This window comes from Castor canadensis, chromosome 12 (genome assembly GCF_047511655.1).
Source record: "Castor canadensis chromosome 12, mCasCan1.hap1v2, whole genome shotgun sequence".
Taxonomy (NCBI): Eukaryota; Metazoa; Chordata; class Mammalia; order Rodentia; family Castoridae; genus Castor; species Castor canadensis.
In genome coordinates, this window is record NC_133397.1 from 2,020,495 (window position 1) to 2,037,242 (window position 16,748).

Sequence of the window (16,748 nt, forward strand, 5' to 3'; positions counted from 1 at the left end):
AAATATGCACTATTAGCATGTGTCAGAACTATTGCTTTGGCTGTACTAGGGTTTGAACTCAGGGCCTGGTGCTTGCTAGGCAGGCACTCTACCACTTGAGCCACACCTTCCAGCCCAGAACTTCCAAATATATTTAAAAACAAATGTAAGTCAAGAACGTATTAACTGAAAACGTATTAACAGGAAAGTAATTTATAGAACTTAAAACTGATGATGTATGTAGTGTTGCATTCCACCCTCAAAATCACCTTGAAAACAGGATTACGCTGAAGCCAGGAATCAAACCCAGGTCTTTTGGTACATGCTGGTGTCTCCTTCCTCCCATGTGGTGTCCAAGTCATTCATCATCGTTTTGCACCCACTAGCAAAGGCCTTTTAGGGCCTTTGTCTCTGCTCACCACAAAACAATCTGACCAGGATTCCTTCTACAGAGTAAAAATAAAGCAAATCCAAAAGACAGAATTCCATTTTCCAGTAGGGTAAGGATTGTCTACCATGCTGCCAGACTGTCATCTTCTTTTAGTTTTCCCTTCTGAAGCCCTGGTTTGTGTGCCAGGCAGAGGAGGCAAAGGGGGAGAATTCAGCAGAAGAAGCATGTGGGTGGCCCTGAGAGCGAGCAAGTGCAGAGAGGACCTGGAACCAGAGTCTGTGAAACCTGGCCAGCAGGTTGGTCCCCTCTGCCACTGATTGCCATCCCTGGGAGGTGCCCAGGTTGGCAGAAGTGCATCTCAGAGATAATGTTCCCAGTCTGATCAGAACTGATGCAGTGTGCTGTGTCAAATCACTACCTGCTTCCTGACTGCAGATAAGAAAAATGTGATTTAATCAGAGCACTCACGACAGTTCAGAGCCTGTGCTGCCCTGAACAGGTGCCGCCACCCCTCTGTGACTCCTGCTCAGCCTGCTGGCGCACCACCCCATCCGGGCTGGTCTTGGCTCACAACCACAGCAAAAGCTGTAGACTGGTTAGAGGAGAATGAAAAATGACTCCATGGCAAATGCTCAGCCACGGCGCAGTGAGCTCATTAAACCTGTGGGTTCTACAATCTGCTGGGGAAGATACTCGTGGCAGGAAGACTCTCTGTGTTTCTAACCTAGCACCTTCTTTCCAGCTCCCAGGGATGACCCCAATGTGTTCCTCCAACCTCTCCCCCTTGCCCATAAACATTCACATCATTCACGAAACTCCTCTTTAGCCAGCACTCACACACACTATTTGTCATTCCCATTTCGCACATAAACAAAATGAGACGCAGACAAGTGACCTGAAAAGTCACATAGCTGGATGTCTCAGGGCCAGCCTAGAGGCCGCCCAGTGATCTGCCTCACACACTGGCTGCCCCCACTTTCCCATGCCCTTCACAGTGTTCTCCAGCTTGCCTGATTCAGTCAGATGTGGATTCGAGGTGAGTTAGCCCTAAGAAAACATCCCTCAAAATAAAAGCCCTTTCCTGAGAATCTCCACTGCCCTCTTTCCCATTCCAAATGTTCACGGAGTCCCTCATGTGTTGTGCATCACTACAGTGCTAAAGATGCAGCAGCTTTTAGAAGCAGCCCTCACACAGCTCACATTGAAGGGGGTCGAGGTGTGCGAAGCATGGCAAGATAGAAGAGAAAGGATGCAGTAAGTCAGGGAAGGTAAACAGAGGCAGGCCTCCCTGGGAAGGGAGCCCCAGAGGTGAAGTGGGGGTCTCTGTGCAGAGACCTCACCCCCAGGGACAGGGCAAACTGCAAGGAAGCCAGAGTGGCTGAGTAGAGGCAAGAGAAGCTCCATGGTGGGTGACAAGCCAGCTCTCAGGGAACTGGACGCCACAGTGAGGACCTAGGCTTTTACCTGAGTGCTGAAAGGTTTCAAACACCGGGGTGAGAGGACCTGACGTAGCTCACGGAGCTGAGCGGTACTGGGCCGAGTAAGGCCTGGAGTCTACAGGGCAGCAGAGAAAACGCTTGGAACGTTGTGGCAATGGCAATGGCCAGACAGGGTTGGGAGAGCCCCCCAGTGCCGAGTGTGTTTGAAGGTAGGAAGTGGGGGAGACCCGGCTTTCATCTCATCTGCTCCCACCAGGTGACACGACCCTGTACCTCCCACAAAACTGAGTTAGATGTGGGAGTAACTCCAGAGGCAACATAATTGTATTAAGAACAATTACAGAAATGCAGAAAAGTCTAGTGACCAAAAATCAAACTCTACTGTGTACTGTTACCGAGGATTGATGATCACCTAAGAACCTAGCAACTCGTAATTGCCAATTCTGCTGTAGTGACGAGTTTTAAGTTCATTTGTTTTGATTTTATATCTACTCAGAAATTATCAAAATCATACATTTAGGATATAGTGCTCCCTCTGTTTTTATACTTGTACTGAATATGTTACTATATATAAAATTCTCCACAGTGGGTAGTGGTTTTGTTAATTTTATGTAAATGGAATCACAGCCTATGTGTCTTTCTGTATTTATTTTTTTCCATGCAGAATCCTGTACTGGGGTCTACACTTGTTGGTTCCTATCTATCTAGTTTGTTGGTTTTCCCACTGTCTTCTATCAATGTATGCACAGCCAGCAACCTGCCCACTCCCTTCTGTAGCACACCCAGGTCTTCCAGTGAGTCACAGACCCTACACAGCACATGACAAGTCCTTGCACACGAGTCCTTGCTTTCTTTGTAAGAGGTCAAGCTGTGGTTATGAACTGGGAGCAGAACTTCTGTGACAGTGGCTCTATGCACACTCATTCCAAACACTGCCAGATATTCACCAATGTCTAGGTGCAAGGTCACGCTCACTAGATAACTAGATCTGAAAAGTCTTGTCAACTTGATGATTTATTTGATGATTATAAGATATATCTCATCATTTCATTTTTTAAATTATCCAGCTTACTGCAGACGCTCTGTGTAGGAGGTGAGATGAGGCTCTAATGGCAGTGTTTTTAATATGGATTGCCTGGGGTTCTTTTTTCTAGTAGCATTAAAAAAGTCATCCTTTTCTCAGACTTCGCAGCTATTAATTTTCTTACCATATTGTATGGGCCAGCATCTCTAGTAATGTGAGTGTAGTTACATAAAGATTCATTAAATACCATATTTGTTGTAATTTTGGTAGTTTTTATTAACATAAGGACACTTTCTATTCATGTTTCTATGTTGCTACATGGTTCTATAATGAAGTGGCTTAAATTTCATTAAACACATTATCTATTAAAATGATCAAAAATAGTTAAATAGCCCTTACTGAAAACTGATGTGACGTTATTTTCTAGCGTTAAACCACCTTTTTGTCACGAGGATCATTTCACTTCATAATAATGCAGAAATACTTTTTGCTCACTGCTTGATTCATTTCGTAAAATTTTATCAGATGCATGGCTCATCCACATCCTAAAAGATTGTATTTCCTACGGACTTTCTCCAGTTTGTGATAAGGTTTATATCTCCTCACAGTGTGGTTTGGTTGTCTTTCTTTTTCTGTTGCGTGAAACATTTTTAAGTAATAGACATTTACTAAGTGAAGGTAAAACTGAACAGGCCTGGTGACTTTCTGAGAATTTTTTAACGCTATAGCTTCAATGTCTTCTAATGTTGACCTGTCTGTTCTAATGATGATAATATTTCTAAACCTTTTTCATAAACATTTGCATTGCAAACCTTTTAGAATCACTTCCCACCTTATATTATACCTTCCAATAACCTTACGTTGGCAGGTACTCTGTCATAGGTGAGTTTAATCCATTTTAATTTAGATCATTAATGACATATTTGATCTCCAATTTCAACTTACACTTACTATGATTTTCTTTGCTTCTTTTTTCCTCTTAGAGGAAAAATTTTTGAGTTAAACTACAAACATAATTGGTACAAACATAATTGGTACAAGATCAGAATCACTTGCAGGTTTGTTTTGGTTGCCACATTTGCTTCATATATCTCTCTCTACCTGTTGTTCACACACGTACACATATGGCACACACACACGTACATATGCACACAAATGCATGTGTGCACACACACACACAGACACACACTCCTTGTGGCTGAGCCATTTGAAAAAGAGTTGCAGGGATCACAACCCTGAGTTACTAAATGTTTCTGCATGTATCTAGTTAGAACAAGGGTGTGCTCCTGTATCATCAAAATCTCCTTGCTGTACTCAAGAGATTAAGCCCTGGTGTGAAGATATTACTTGATAGTAAACCATACTCTGGCATTTCCAGTGTCCCTGGTACTATGTTTCATTTATTGCCATGTCCCCTTCATCTTCCTTAGCCTAGGTCTGTTTGTCTACCTCTCCTTGTCTTCCGTTACATCTACTTGTGAGGCCGTGGCTGTTACTTTGCAGGATAGCTCACTGTTTGAACTGTCCGCTCATGATTTGGCCCAGGGTTGAGTGTTGGCAAGAACACTTCACGGTGATGCTACACCTTTAGCCACACATGGCTTTGAGAGGTAAAGTCCCTTTGTCCCAGTATCAGTGATACAAATTTTATTCCTTAGGGAGATTACCACCAGATTGCCTCACTTCGTTTTCTGTAAGTAATAAGTGAACTGCTGGAGTGATGCAAAAATCATGTAGCACCTGCTTCCCAACCTCTTTCCCAGAGACAGTCCTGGTCTGAATGGTTGCGCTTTTGGTGCAAAAGCGGCACGTGTAGGTAAATAAAGCGCCTTAGGCACTAAGAATCGTAGCGGTGCACAGCATTCTAGTAGCAGTTCTCACTTCTGAGTGTCCACTGTGGACCACATGGGCTGGGTAGCTTCCTGTTGCCTCTGACCCTTGCACATTCCTTTGAGTCACACCGTCTTAGCCTCCTCTCATTATGTCCAAAGGCATTGACGCTGAATGGGTTGAAGTGATGACCCAGCCCCAATGGCATGGCTATATTTTCTTTTGATCCCAGTTCCAAGTGACTCCCTTTGGATGTTGTCCCCACCATATCACTTTGCAAGTCAGTTAACTTCTCTGATGGCATGGCTGAGTTCACACTGGGATTCAATTTCCAGATGTTCACATTCTCCACAGCTTTACTGAAATGACTGAAATTACTCTATGTAGACCTGGAAGGGAAGAAGAGGAGTGATAGACAGAAGCCTCAGGTAAGAGAGATGCATGTCTCAGCATGTCTCAGACAGATGTCAGAACACATGCCAAATTCGGTTGGTGCAGGACACCCATTGCCCAGAGTAACCAACTCTGTGATCAGATCCCAGGGCAGGCAATTAAACAAGGAAAACCTCCCAAGGAAAGCTCTTGCTGTCACCTCTATTCTGCGTTGACACCCTGGGAGGCCCCTCAACCCTAAGCTGGAAGACCAGCAAGGCCCTGGGTTCATCCCAAGCACCATAAAAAAAAAAAAAAAAAAAGGGAAGGGCATAAACACATCTGGTGTTGATGTTAATCACACCAAACATTCAAATTGTCGCTCTATGATAACAAATACAATAAAGAGGACCATTATAATTTTATAAAAGGAAAATCCATAATGAACGTGGATGTTACAAAGGCTACCTCCATGCCACAAAATTAAAAAGAACTTTCAAATAAACAAAAGAAGAAGAGGAGGAGGTGAAAAGGAAGGGAAGGAGGGAAAGAATGTTCATAAAATTCTAAGTGACTCTTAAAGTTCAAAACATAAAGCAGACTACCATACAAACAACTTAAAAGTACAAGTAAGAATTTTGGAATGCAGCATTTATTCGTAGTCAAAACCAAAATTAGGGCAGAGGACTGAGCACTTGCCTAGCATGCTACAGTCTCTGAGTTCAATGCCTAGTACCAGAAAAAAAAAAAAAACAGTAAAATCAAAATTAACAAAGAGTAATTCAAAACAACAATAATGTAATGTTTTCATCCTAGAATGGGCTGGAGTTATTTTAGTAACATTTATGTCAGGTATGGTTAAGGAAACAGCCAGCCTTAACATCGCACTAATTGAAAATGAGCGATAATCCAAAGATGACTTAAGGTGTAGGGGAGGATGAGAGCAGCTTATATGCAAAACCTGCACCATTTCACATAAGGGACTAGAGTATCCACAGATTTCTTATCTGAAGGGTCCTGGAACCACCTATGGCAGATATGTGGATGACTGCATGTGTGTAGGCAAGCCGCAAGGTGGTTTGAAATGGTAGGAATGGATGACAGCACTTTAGAAATAAAAATAAAACACTTGTGCACATAGAATAATTATAATTACTTCCCCCTCACAGTTCGCTCCATCAAGAAGTACATGGCTTTTAGTTTTGCTTGTGGGTTCCTCCTTTTTTCTCATTTCCTACAGTGAAACCCTACTGGTAAGTGTTACCAAATACCAGTAGCACAGCCTGACCTAACTTGATGGCCATGGGCGAATCATCCAGCTTTCATCATTCTCTTCCCATCTCCCTCACACCCACCCTTCAGTAAACACCAACCAGGGTCTTCATCCTCCAGCCCCCGTTGCTGAGAGCACACTTGGTCAAACCGCTCGCTCTGCAGAGGAGAAGGCAGGGCTCAACCCGGCGCTGGAGTGTATGGAACAGAGCCAGAGTCACTGTCCACGTGATCTAACCCAATAGAGGACACGGGCTCCTTGTAACTACAGAGTGGCAGAGGACAGCTTGGCAACACTGGTCTTACCAAAATGAAACCCTCTGCGCCCCCCTCAGCCATCAGTGACGCGGAATAAAGGGAGGGCTGCCTTTAAGCAGCCTTCTTTCCAATCCACGTGGACTATAAAGAAGACAGAGGTGTCTGGAACCTTGAGATGGCTTCTTTTCCTCTTCCAATAAGCACTGGTGTTTTGAGTACTGTCATCCCTGGCAAGGTGTAGCTGCTATTTCTACACTGCCACCCACAGGGGAGCCGACTGCCTGGACAATGACTTCAGATTTGGTTTTAAGTCTGACTCGGTTGAGAGGGTAATTTATCCTCTGGGGCAGGGCAGCCGTGAATTCACCTGTCAAGTGACTGCGCTGCCTGGGCTCTGGGAAGCCACACCGGCATCTCCCGCTAGGGCAGAACTTTGTCTTGCTGTTGCTTGGGTGACATCTCCTACTTGTTAGGTTTTGAAGGTCATTGTGAAAAGAGGGGCCTTGAAAGAGAAAGAAAAAGCAAGGCTTTGTGAAGCAGCCTTTGTGGGTACCCTTATCAGCATGCAGGTCTCTGTGGTGCCAAAGTCAGCACAAATGCAGGAAAAGCAGCCATCACCCACTCCCACTTAGAGACACAAGTTGCCAAATAATAACAGAAAGGACAAAGACTTTAAAATGCCATTTGTGGGTGCTTGTCACTCTACAGCCAAGCTGAGGGCCACTTGTGCCTCAAAGAAAGGAATGTGACTTCACCCACAAAACTCAAGTTCTTCGGGGGAGAAAGCACAAGGCCGTCCTCAGGTGGCCAGCAAGGTTCTCAGAAGATCAAGGTCAGAGAAGTACCTTGCCAGGAGCTGGCAGTGGCAAGAAGATCAAAGACCTCCACTCATTCAATATTTATTCAACAAATACACAGAATCAAGCCTCAAACTGAGAGCTGAGTGCAGTAAGCCAGGGAGGTGTCTAAGCAGGTCTCCAAAATCAAAGAGGAGGATGAAAGGCGGGTGTCGGAACTCAGGATGCCAATGACCTGGGGAGATACCACTGCCAAGGCTGGAGCTCTGGTTCTACCCCGAGCTGCAGTGCAGGGGAGGAGGACCAGGTGTGTGAGAACCAAGAGAAAGGGTGAGCCTGAGAGCGCCTCGTGGTCACTACATCCCAAGTCCTCTTTCGAGAGTGAGGCAACACAAGTACAGTCCATGTCTAGGAGAGAGAGGAATCAAGACCCTGGGATACCAAAGTGTGGCTCCTCTCCCAGGAAATGCAGATCTGCCCAGACAACATAGAAACACATCTGACCCAGAGGTAGAGGTGCCCAAGGCAGTGACAGAAGGGGGTTCTGGTCTGCTGGGTGCTGCCATGTGATCCCTTCCTGACACACAACTTCATTTTCTCCAGGCCTTTCACAGCCTATGTCCTGGGTCTGCACAGAGCCCTGTCTGTAAGAAAGTCCTGGTCTTCAGCTCTGCCAATGGCCTTTCTCAGCCCAGATCTCAAGGAAAAAGAGTCCAGTGCTGGCCTCCTGCCTGCCCTCCAGTCTTGTTTCTTTCTACCAGCCCCGTCATGCCTTATCCAAAGGCCATGAACAAGTTGCTCTTTTTGCCTTAAAGAGAAGCCAGTTCCTCCCCTCAGGCCACCTGTGCACTTCACACAAGCTGTTTCTGCTCCCTGCCCAGCCCCACTGTGGTGGATGCCTCTTTCTGGGATAGAATGTCACCTGCACAAACCCCTGCCCAGAATTACACCTCTCACCTCTGCTCATGGATCATGTCAGTCTCCCCCAGCTGAGACCTCTGTGAGGTCTGGGACTGTGCACCTACTAAATCCCAAAACTTTGCACAGGCCTGGCATGCAGTCTGTGCTCAGCACCTGCAGTCAAGGTGTTACTGCACCCTTTCCCTGTAAGCTTTCACCCAATGCAAACTCCCTGCCCCCCACGCTATAGACTACTTCATGGCAAACGCCCAAAATGGGTTTGTTAATATTTGCTGAGAAATAATGCCTGTGACAAACTGCCTACAGTGAATACAGCTTTTTTCCCCTTTATTCATATATTCATATGTGCATACATTGTTTGGGCCATTTCTCCCCCTCCCTCCATCCCCTCTCTCCCCCAACCCCTTGCTTCCAGGCAGAACCTGTTCTACCCTTTTCTCCAATTTTGTTGAAGAGTAACATAAACAATAATAAGAAAGACAAAGTGTTTTTGCTAGTTGAGATAAGGACAACTGTACAGAGAGATTCCTAGCATTGCTTCCATGTACACGTGTTACAACCCAAGTTGATTCATCCCTAACTGATCATTTCACTAGTTCCTGATCCCCTTCTCATGCTGACCTCTGTCCTTTAAGGTCACTGTATTATCTCCTCTGTTGTGGAGACATCAAACACTTTCAAGTTTTGGGTCTCCAACCTATCCCCATTCCTCCCGTGTGTGCTCTCCCCTTAGCGTGTGACCCAAGTCCAACAACATTACTGCCTTTGCCCTAGATCTAAAGTCCGCATATGAGGGAGAACATACAATTTTTGTCTTCTGAGCCTGGCTGACCTCGCTCAGGATGATGTTCTCCAATTCCATCCATTTACTTGCGAACGATAACATTTCGTTCTTCCTCATGGCTGAGTAAACTTCCATTGTGTATAGATACCACATTTTCTTAATCCATTTGCTGGCAGTGGGGCATCTTGGCTGTTTCCATAACTTGGCTATTGTGAATAGCGCTGCAATAAACATGGGTGTGCAGGTGCCTCTGGGGTAACCTGTGTCGCATTCCTTTGGGTTTATCCCTAGGAGTGGGATTGCTGGATCATATGGCAGATCTTTGTTCAGTTTTCTAAGAAGACTCCATGTTGTTTTCCAGAGTGGTTGCACTAGCTTGCATTCCCACCAGCAGTGTAAGAGGGTTCTTTTTTCCCCACATCCTCACCAACACCTGTTGTTAGTAGTGTTTTTGATGATGGCTGTTCTAACAGGGGTGAGGTGGAATCTTAGCATGGTTTTGATTTGCATTTCCTTTATTGCTAGAGATGGTGAGCATTTTCTCATGTGTTTTTTGGCCATTTGAACTTCTTCTTTTGAGAAAGTTCTGTTTAGTTCAGTTGCCCATTGCTTCATTGGTTCATTGATTTTGGGAGAGTTTAGTTTTTTGAGTTCCCTGTATATTCTGGTTATCAGTCCCTTGTCTGATGTTTAACTGGCAAATATTTTCTCCCACTCTGTGTGTGGTCTCTTCAGTTTAGAGACCATTTCTTTTGTTGTGCAGGAGCTTTTTAATTTTATGAAGTCCCATTTGTCCATCCTTTCTCTTAGGTGCTGGGCTGCTGGGGTTCTATTGAGGAAGTCTTTGCCTATACCTATTCCTTCCAGAGTATTCCTTGCTCTTTCCTGTACTAACTTCAGAGTTTTGGGTCTGATATTAAGATCCTTGATCCATTTTGAGTTGATACTAGTACAGGGTGATAAACATGGATCTAGTTTCAGTTTTCTGGAAGCAGATAACCACTTTTCCCAGCAACATTTCTTGAAGAGGCTATTTTCCATCATATGTTTTGGGCACATTTGTCAAACATAGCTGCGTGGATTCATATTGGGTCCTCTATTCTGTTCCACTGGTCTTCATGTCTGTTTTTGTGCCAGTACCATGCTGTTTTTATTGTTATTGCTTTGTAATAATGTTTGAAGTCAGGTATTGTGATACCTCCTGCATTGTTCTTTTGACTGAGTATTGCCTTGGCTATTCGCGGTCTCTTGTGTTTCCAAATGAACTTTAGGGTAGATTTTTCAATCTCTGTGATGAATGTCATTGGAATTTTGATGGGAATTGCATTAAACATGAAGATTGCTTTTGGGAGTATAGACATTTTTACTATGTTGATTCTACCGATCCATGCGCATGGGAGAGCTCTCCACCTTCTGTAGTCTTCCTCAATCTCTTCAAGGGTTTGTAGTTCTCCTTGTAGAGGTCTTTCACATCCTTTGTTAAGTTTACTCCTAGGTATTTGATTTTTTTCTGAGGCTATTGTAAATGGAATTGTTTCCCTATATTCTTTCTCAGTTTGTTTGTTGTTGTAAAATCATTAAAAGCTAATGATTTTTGTAAGTTGATTTCGTATTCTGCCACTTTACTGTAGCTGTTGATGGTGTCTAGGAGTTTTTGGGTAGAGTTTTTTGGGGTCTTTAAGATATAGGATCATGTCATCTGAAAGAGGGATACTTTGACAATTTCTTTACCTATTTGTATTCCTTTTATTCCTTCTTCTTGCCTAATTGCTCTGGCTAGGAATTCCAGTACTATGTTGAATAGGAGTGGAGATAGTGGGCATCCTGTCTCATTCCTGCTTTTAGGGGAAATGGTTTCTGTTTTTCACCATTAAGTATAATGCTGGCTGTAGGTTTGTCATAAATAGCCTTTAGAATGTTGAGGTACTTTCTTTCTAATCCTAGTTTTCTTAGAGCTTTTATCATGAAGTGGTGTTGAATCTTACTGAAGGCTTTTTCTGCATCTATTGAGACGATCAAGTGGTTTTTGTCTTTGCTTCTGTTAATGTGCTGTATTACATTTATAGATTTGCATATGTTGAATCATCCCTACATTCCTGGGATGGAGCCGACTTGGTCATGGTGGATGGTCTTTCTGATATGTTATTGGATTTGGTTTGCCATTACTTCATTGAGGATTTTTGCGTCAATGTTCATTAAGGAGATTGGCCTAAAGTTCTCCTTTTTGGAGGTGTCTTTGTCTGGATTTGTGATGAGTGTAATACTGGCTTCATAAAATGTGTTAGGCAGTTTTCCTTCCCTTTCTATTTCATGGATAAGTTTAAGGAAATTTGGTATTAGTTTTTCTTTTAAGGTCTGATAGAATTCAGCTAAGAATCTGTCAGGTACTGGACTTTTCTTTTTTGGGAGGCTATTTATTGCTGCTTCAATTTCATTTTGTGTTATAGATCTATTCAGGTGATTAATATCATCTTGGTTCCATTTTGGGTGGCCATAAGTACCTAGAAATTTGTCTATTTCTTCAAGATTTTCAAATTTATTAGAATATAGGTTCTCAAAATAGTCTCTGATGATTCCCTGGATTTCCATGGTGTTTGTTGTTATTTTCCTTTTTGCATTTCTGATTTTACTGATTTTGTTTTTTTCTCTCCTCATTTTAGTCAGGTTTGCCAGGGGTCTGTCAATCTTGTTTATTTTTTCAAAGAAACAGCTTTTTGTTTCATTAATTCTTTGTAATTTTTTTTTGTTTCTATTTCATTGATTTCAGCTCTTATTTTTATTATTTCTCTCCTTCTGCTTGTTTTATGATTTGCTTGTTCTTGTTTTACTAAGAGTTTGAGATGTAGCATTAGATCATTGATTTGAGATCTTTCTTTCCTTTTAATATATGCATTCATGGCTATAAACTTTCCTCTCAGGATTGCCTTTGCTGTGTCCCATAGGTTCTGGTAGGTCGTGTTTTCATTTTCATTGACTTCTAGGAGCCTTTTAATTTCTTTTTTTTATTTCATCAATGGCCCACTGATCATTGAGCAATGTGTTGTTCAGCTTCCAACTGTTTGCATGTTTTCTACTGTTGTTTTTGTTGTTGATTTCTAGTTTTAATGCATTGTGGTCAGATAGAATGCATGGGATTATTTCTATTTTCTTATATTTGCTGAGGCTTGCTTTGTGCCCTAGGATATGATCTATTTTGGAGAAGGTTCCATGGGCTGCTGAGAAGAATGTATATTGTGGAGAAGTTGGATGAAATATTCTGTAGAGATCAGCCAGGTCCATTTGATCGATGGTATGATTTAGTTCTAGAATTTCTTTATTGATTTTTTAATTTGGATGACCTATCTATTGGTGATGGGGGGTATTAAAGTCTCTCACTACCAATGTGTTTCAGTCTATATATGTTTTTAGGTCCTTCAGAGTGTGTTTGATGAAATTGGGTGCACTGATGTTGGGTGCATATAGGTTGATAATTGTTATTTCCCTTTGGTGTATTTCCCCTTTTATTAGTATGGAATGTCCTTCTTTATCTCATTTGATAAATGTAAACTTGAATTCTACTTTGTCAGAGATAAGTATTGCTACTCCTGCCTATTTTCGGGGGCCATTGGCTTGGTAAATCTTCTTCCAGCCTTTCATCCTAAGCCAGTGCTTGTTTCTGTCAATGAAATGGGTCTCCTGTAAACAACAGATTAGATTGTTGGATCTTCCTTTTTAATCCAGCTTGCTAATGGTGTCTTTTGATGAGGGAGTTGAGTCCATTGACATTCAGTGTTAGTATTGATAGGTATGTGGTGATTCCTGTCATGTAGTTGTTTTTGTTGTTTAAGGGGTTTTTTGTGTGCAGCTAAATCAATGTTACTCTCTGATTTCTTGTCTTTTCTTCTCCTGTGGTTTGGTGCTGCCTGTTCTTTCATGGTTTTGTTTGCTTTCATTTTCTGTGTGCAGAATTCCTTGGAGAATCTTTTGTAGTGGTGTCTTGGTGGTCATATATTGTTTTAGTTTCTGCTTATCATGGAAGACTTTTGTTGCTCCATCTATGTTTAATGATAGTTTTGCTGGGTAGAGTATCCTAGGGTGGAAGTTATTTTCATTAAGTGCCCAGAATACCTGACTCCATGCTTTTCTTGCTTTTAAGGTTTCTGTTGAGAAATCTGCTGTGATTTTGATGGGCTTACCTTTGCTTGTTATTTGTTTTTTCTCTCTTACAGTCTTCAATATTCGTTCTCTATTCTCTGTGCTTGTTGTTTTAATGATAGTATGTCATGGGGTAGTTCTGTTTTGATCAAGTCTGTTTGGTGTCCTGGAGTCTTCCTGTACCTGAATGGGCATAGATTTCTCTAGGTTTGGGAAATTTTCTGTTATTATTTTGTTGAATATATTATATTCAACATATAATATATATTATATATATATTGCTTGCACCTCTTCTCCTTCAGTGCCCATGATTCTCAGGTTTGGTCTTTTGATGGAGTCATTGAGTTCTTTCATATTCCTTTCACAGGTCTTGAGTTGTTTGAGTAATAGCTCTTCAGTTTTTCCTTTAATTTCCATTTCATCTTCAAGTTCTGAGATTCTGTCTTCTGCTTGTTCTAGTCTGCTGGAGTAGCCTTCCATTGTGTTTCACATTTCTGTTTCATTCTTTTTTCTGAGGTTTTCCATATCATGGTCACTTCCTCTTTAATATTGTCTATTTTCTTCTTTAGTTCATTTATCTCTCTATTTATAGCATTCTCTATTTCACTTTGGTGTTTATTTAGGGTTCCTATGAGTTTGTTTATTTGTTTCCTTGGCTTCATTTATCTTTGTTTTGTTGGAGTCTGGAACTGGGTATCCATTTTCTTCATTTCCCTCTGAATCCTGTATTAAATTCTTTGGAGGGGAGAATGGTTACCATCCCTTTTTCTTCCTCCCATCTCTCTATTTGGTACTGTGTAACTATGTTCTTGATAGTCTACTGGTGGTTTCAGTCACCTGTTTTCTTTCCCTTGGTTTAATTTTGCTTTGTGGCTGTATTGGGTTTGTAGCTAAGTGTATGTGTGCTATTTCTGTCCCTGGTTGGGTGTAATTTAGTATTAGCTAATTCACAATAGTAAAAAAAAACCCAAATAAATGAACATGGAGAAATGAACAAACACAAACAAACAAGAAACAGACAGACAAACAAACAAAAAAAATTCCAGGTTCAGGAACAATAGAATTTCAATCTTTAAGTTCTGGTGTTATTCCTCCAACATCCAATACTGGTGTTGGTATTTAAGCAGAATCTCTGTCGTAGTCTTGCCAGGTGGTTGGGTACTGTTTTTTTTTTGTTTTGTTTTGTTTTATTCTTTCAGCGGCAGCTGCTTAGTCAGCTCCTTCCCTCAGTGAGGTGTAGCTTGTCCTTAGGTTCAGAGATCAGCTCTGCAGCCCAGCAGCTGTCCTGCTTTGGAATTGGGTTTTCACTATGCTGGTTTACTGGGGGCTTGTTTCTTTGCCTCTCCCTCTTTCTCTGGGGCAAGCTCAGTGATCTGTCAGCCAACCCCTGCTGTGTGTTGTGATGCTCAATGTTTGTTTTTCAATTTTTCGGTGTCAATTGACTTTGGATGTTGCTCACTGGCTCAGGAGATGAGCTTTTTGGACCGCTATCTGCCCTATTTCAGGCAGCAGCTTATCATCTGCCTGCTGTCAGCCCTTCTGCCTTTCAGCCTTTGTTTACTGAAAGTTCATGGAGATCAGCTCCTTGCTCCTCCCCCCTTCTCCAGTGCACTCGCAGCACTCCCTCCCCCCTGTGCTGTGTGTTAGTTTTCAGTTCGTTGTTTATTCAGTTGTTTTTTTTTTTGCAGGGGAGGGGTCAGTCTGTCTTGGGGGCTATGCTGGTTTATCCCAGGGGTGGCTGGGAGAATACCACCTGATGCTTGGTGCTCACCTGTTGGTCTGCCGAATGTCTCCCAAGCAGGTATGGTGCTGGCAGCTGGTGGCACAGGCAGCCCACCTGTTCTCTCAGTGTAACGTGGCATGGAGAAGCTTTCCATGTGCTAGGGGTTTAGGATGTCAAAGTTTTGATTCTCCTAGAGGCTTTATTTCTGCCAAGCATGGCTCCAGTGTCTCAGCAAGGATCAGATGCCCCCAGTTAGGTCAGTACAACAAGAGCTTGTGAGTCACAAGGTCTTTGTGCTTCAGTTAAGAAACACCATGGTAGAAAGCCACAGCAGAGGAATACTGCTCACCTCAGGGCAGCCAGGAAGCAGAGAGACAGGAAGGGCTGGGGACAAGATGTACCTTTCAAAGACACCCCTGTGACCTACTTCCTCCAACCAGACCCTAGTAGCTCTCAGTCTGAAGTCATCAGTGAGTCACTCGGTCCACGAGATTAGCATTCTCAGATCCAATGACCGCTCAGTAGCACCACAGCTGGGGACCAAGCCTTTAATGAGGAGCCTTTGGGGAATTTTATATCCAAGTCATAATGTTTTTATCCAGAGACTAAAGCTCTGATTTGGGTTTTTGTTTGTTTGTTTGTTTGTTCTGATGGTTCATTGGCTGGTTGATGTTTTTTGGTCATACCAAGGCTTGAATTCAGGGCATTGAGCCATGCCCCTTTTTTAAACTTTAGCTATTTTTCAGATAGGATCTCATGTTTTTTTTTCCAGGCTGGCCTCTGACTGCAATCCTCCTACCTCTGCCTCCTGAGTAGCTAGGATTACTGGCATGCACCACCACACCAAGAGAGTTTTTGAGAAAGAGTTTCGCTGAAGTTTTGTCTAAGCTGGCCTCAAACCTCAAACATATCTCTGCCTCCCCCCAAAAGTTCTTTATTTATTTAGAATTACAAGGGAATCACTTTCTTTATTCACTCATCAGTTCACCAAATGTGTACTGTGAACCTACTACTTGTCAAGACCCCTGCTCCCACTTGGGGTAAAATGAAAAGCCTAAAGCATGCTTGCTTTCTAAAACCACATGCTGCACTGGGAGAGATGGACAGGAGGCAGAAAGCCATTCTAGGATGCAATGATTCCAGGAACAGTGCACAGGTCCCAGGGTCAGGAGTTCTTCACCTAAAGACATATGGTCCTTGGACTGTGTCTTTCCAGGGATGCAGAGAGTTGGCCCATCTGTATAGAACAGCACAAATGAGGAAGGAAACAGAGGGAGGAAGAGCAGCTGGTTGATACAGCAAAGGATGCTTGTGGGTATTGGGACAGACAGAGAGGCGGGGGCATCAGCCAGGCTTGAGTGACACTGAAGGACTCCCCCTTCATCCAGGAGGCAGAAGGGGCTACTGACTGATCCAAGAAAAGAAGGACCATGTCAAACTTACACATCAGAAATCTGGCATTGTCATGAAGGGATGTCATTACAGGTCAAATGAGAACACATGTTGGAGGCCAGAGATCAGAAATGAAATATTTCAGAATGATCTAGACACTGTTAGATTGACAAATTGGAGCTCAACTCAACTACTCACATTAATTCACCTCATCCTCAAGATGAAATCCCTCCTTGGCTTCCCTCACCATCTTAAAAACCCAAACATTTCAACTCCAGAAACTCCACCTTGTTTACATAGAGACTGCCTGGAACCTGAGGGGTGAGGGGTACTGGGTTCCAGCCCCACCCACTTACTTTTTCTGCTGTTCTTTTGCCATGCTGTAGCTGGGACTTGTGGTGGGGGGGTGGGCTATGATTTTCATGTCTTCTT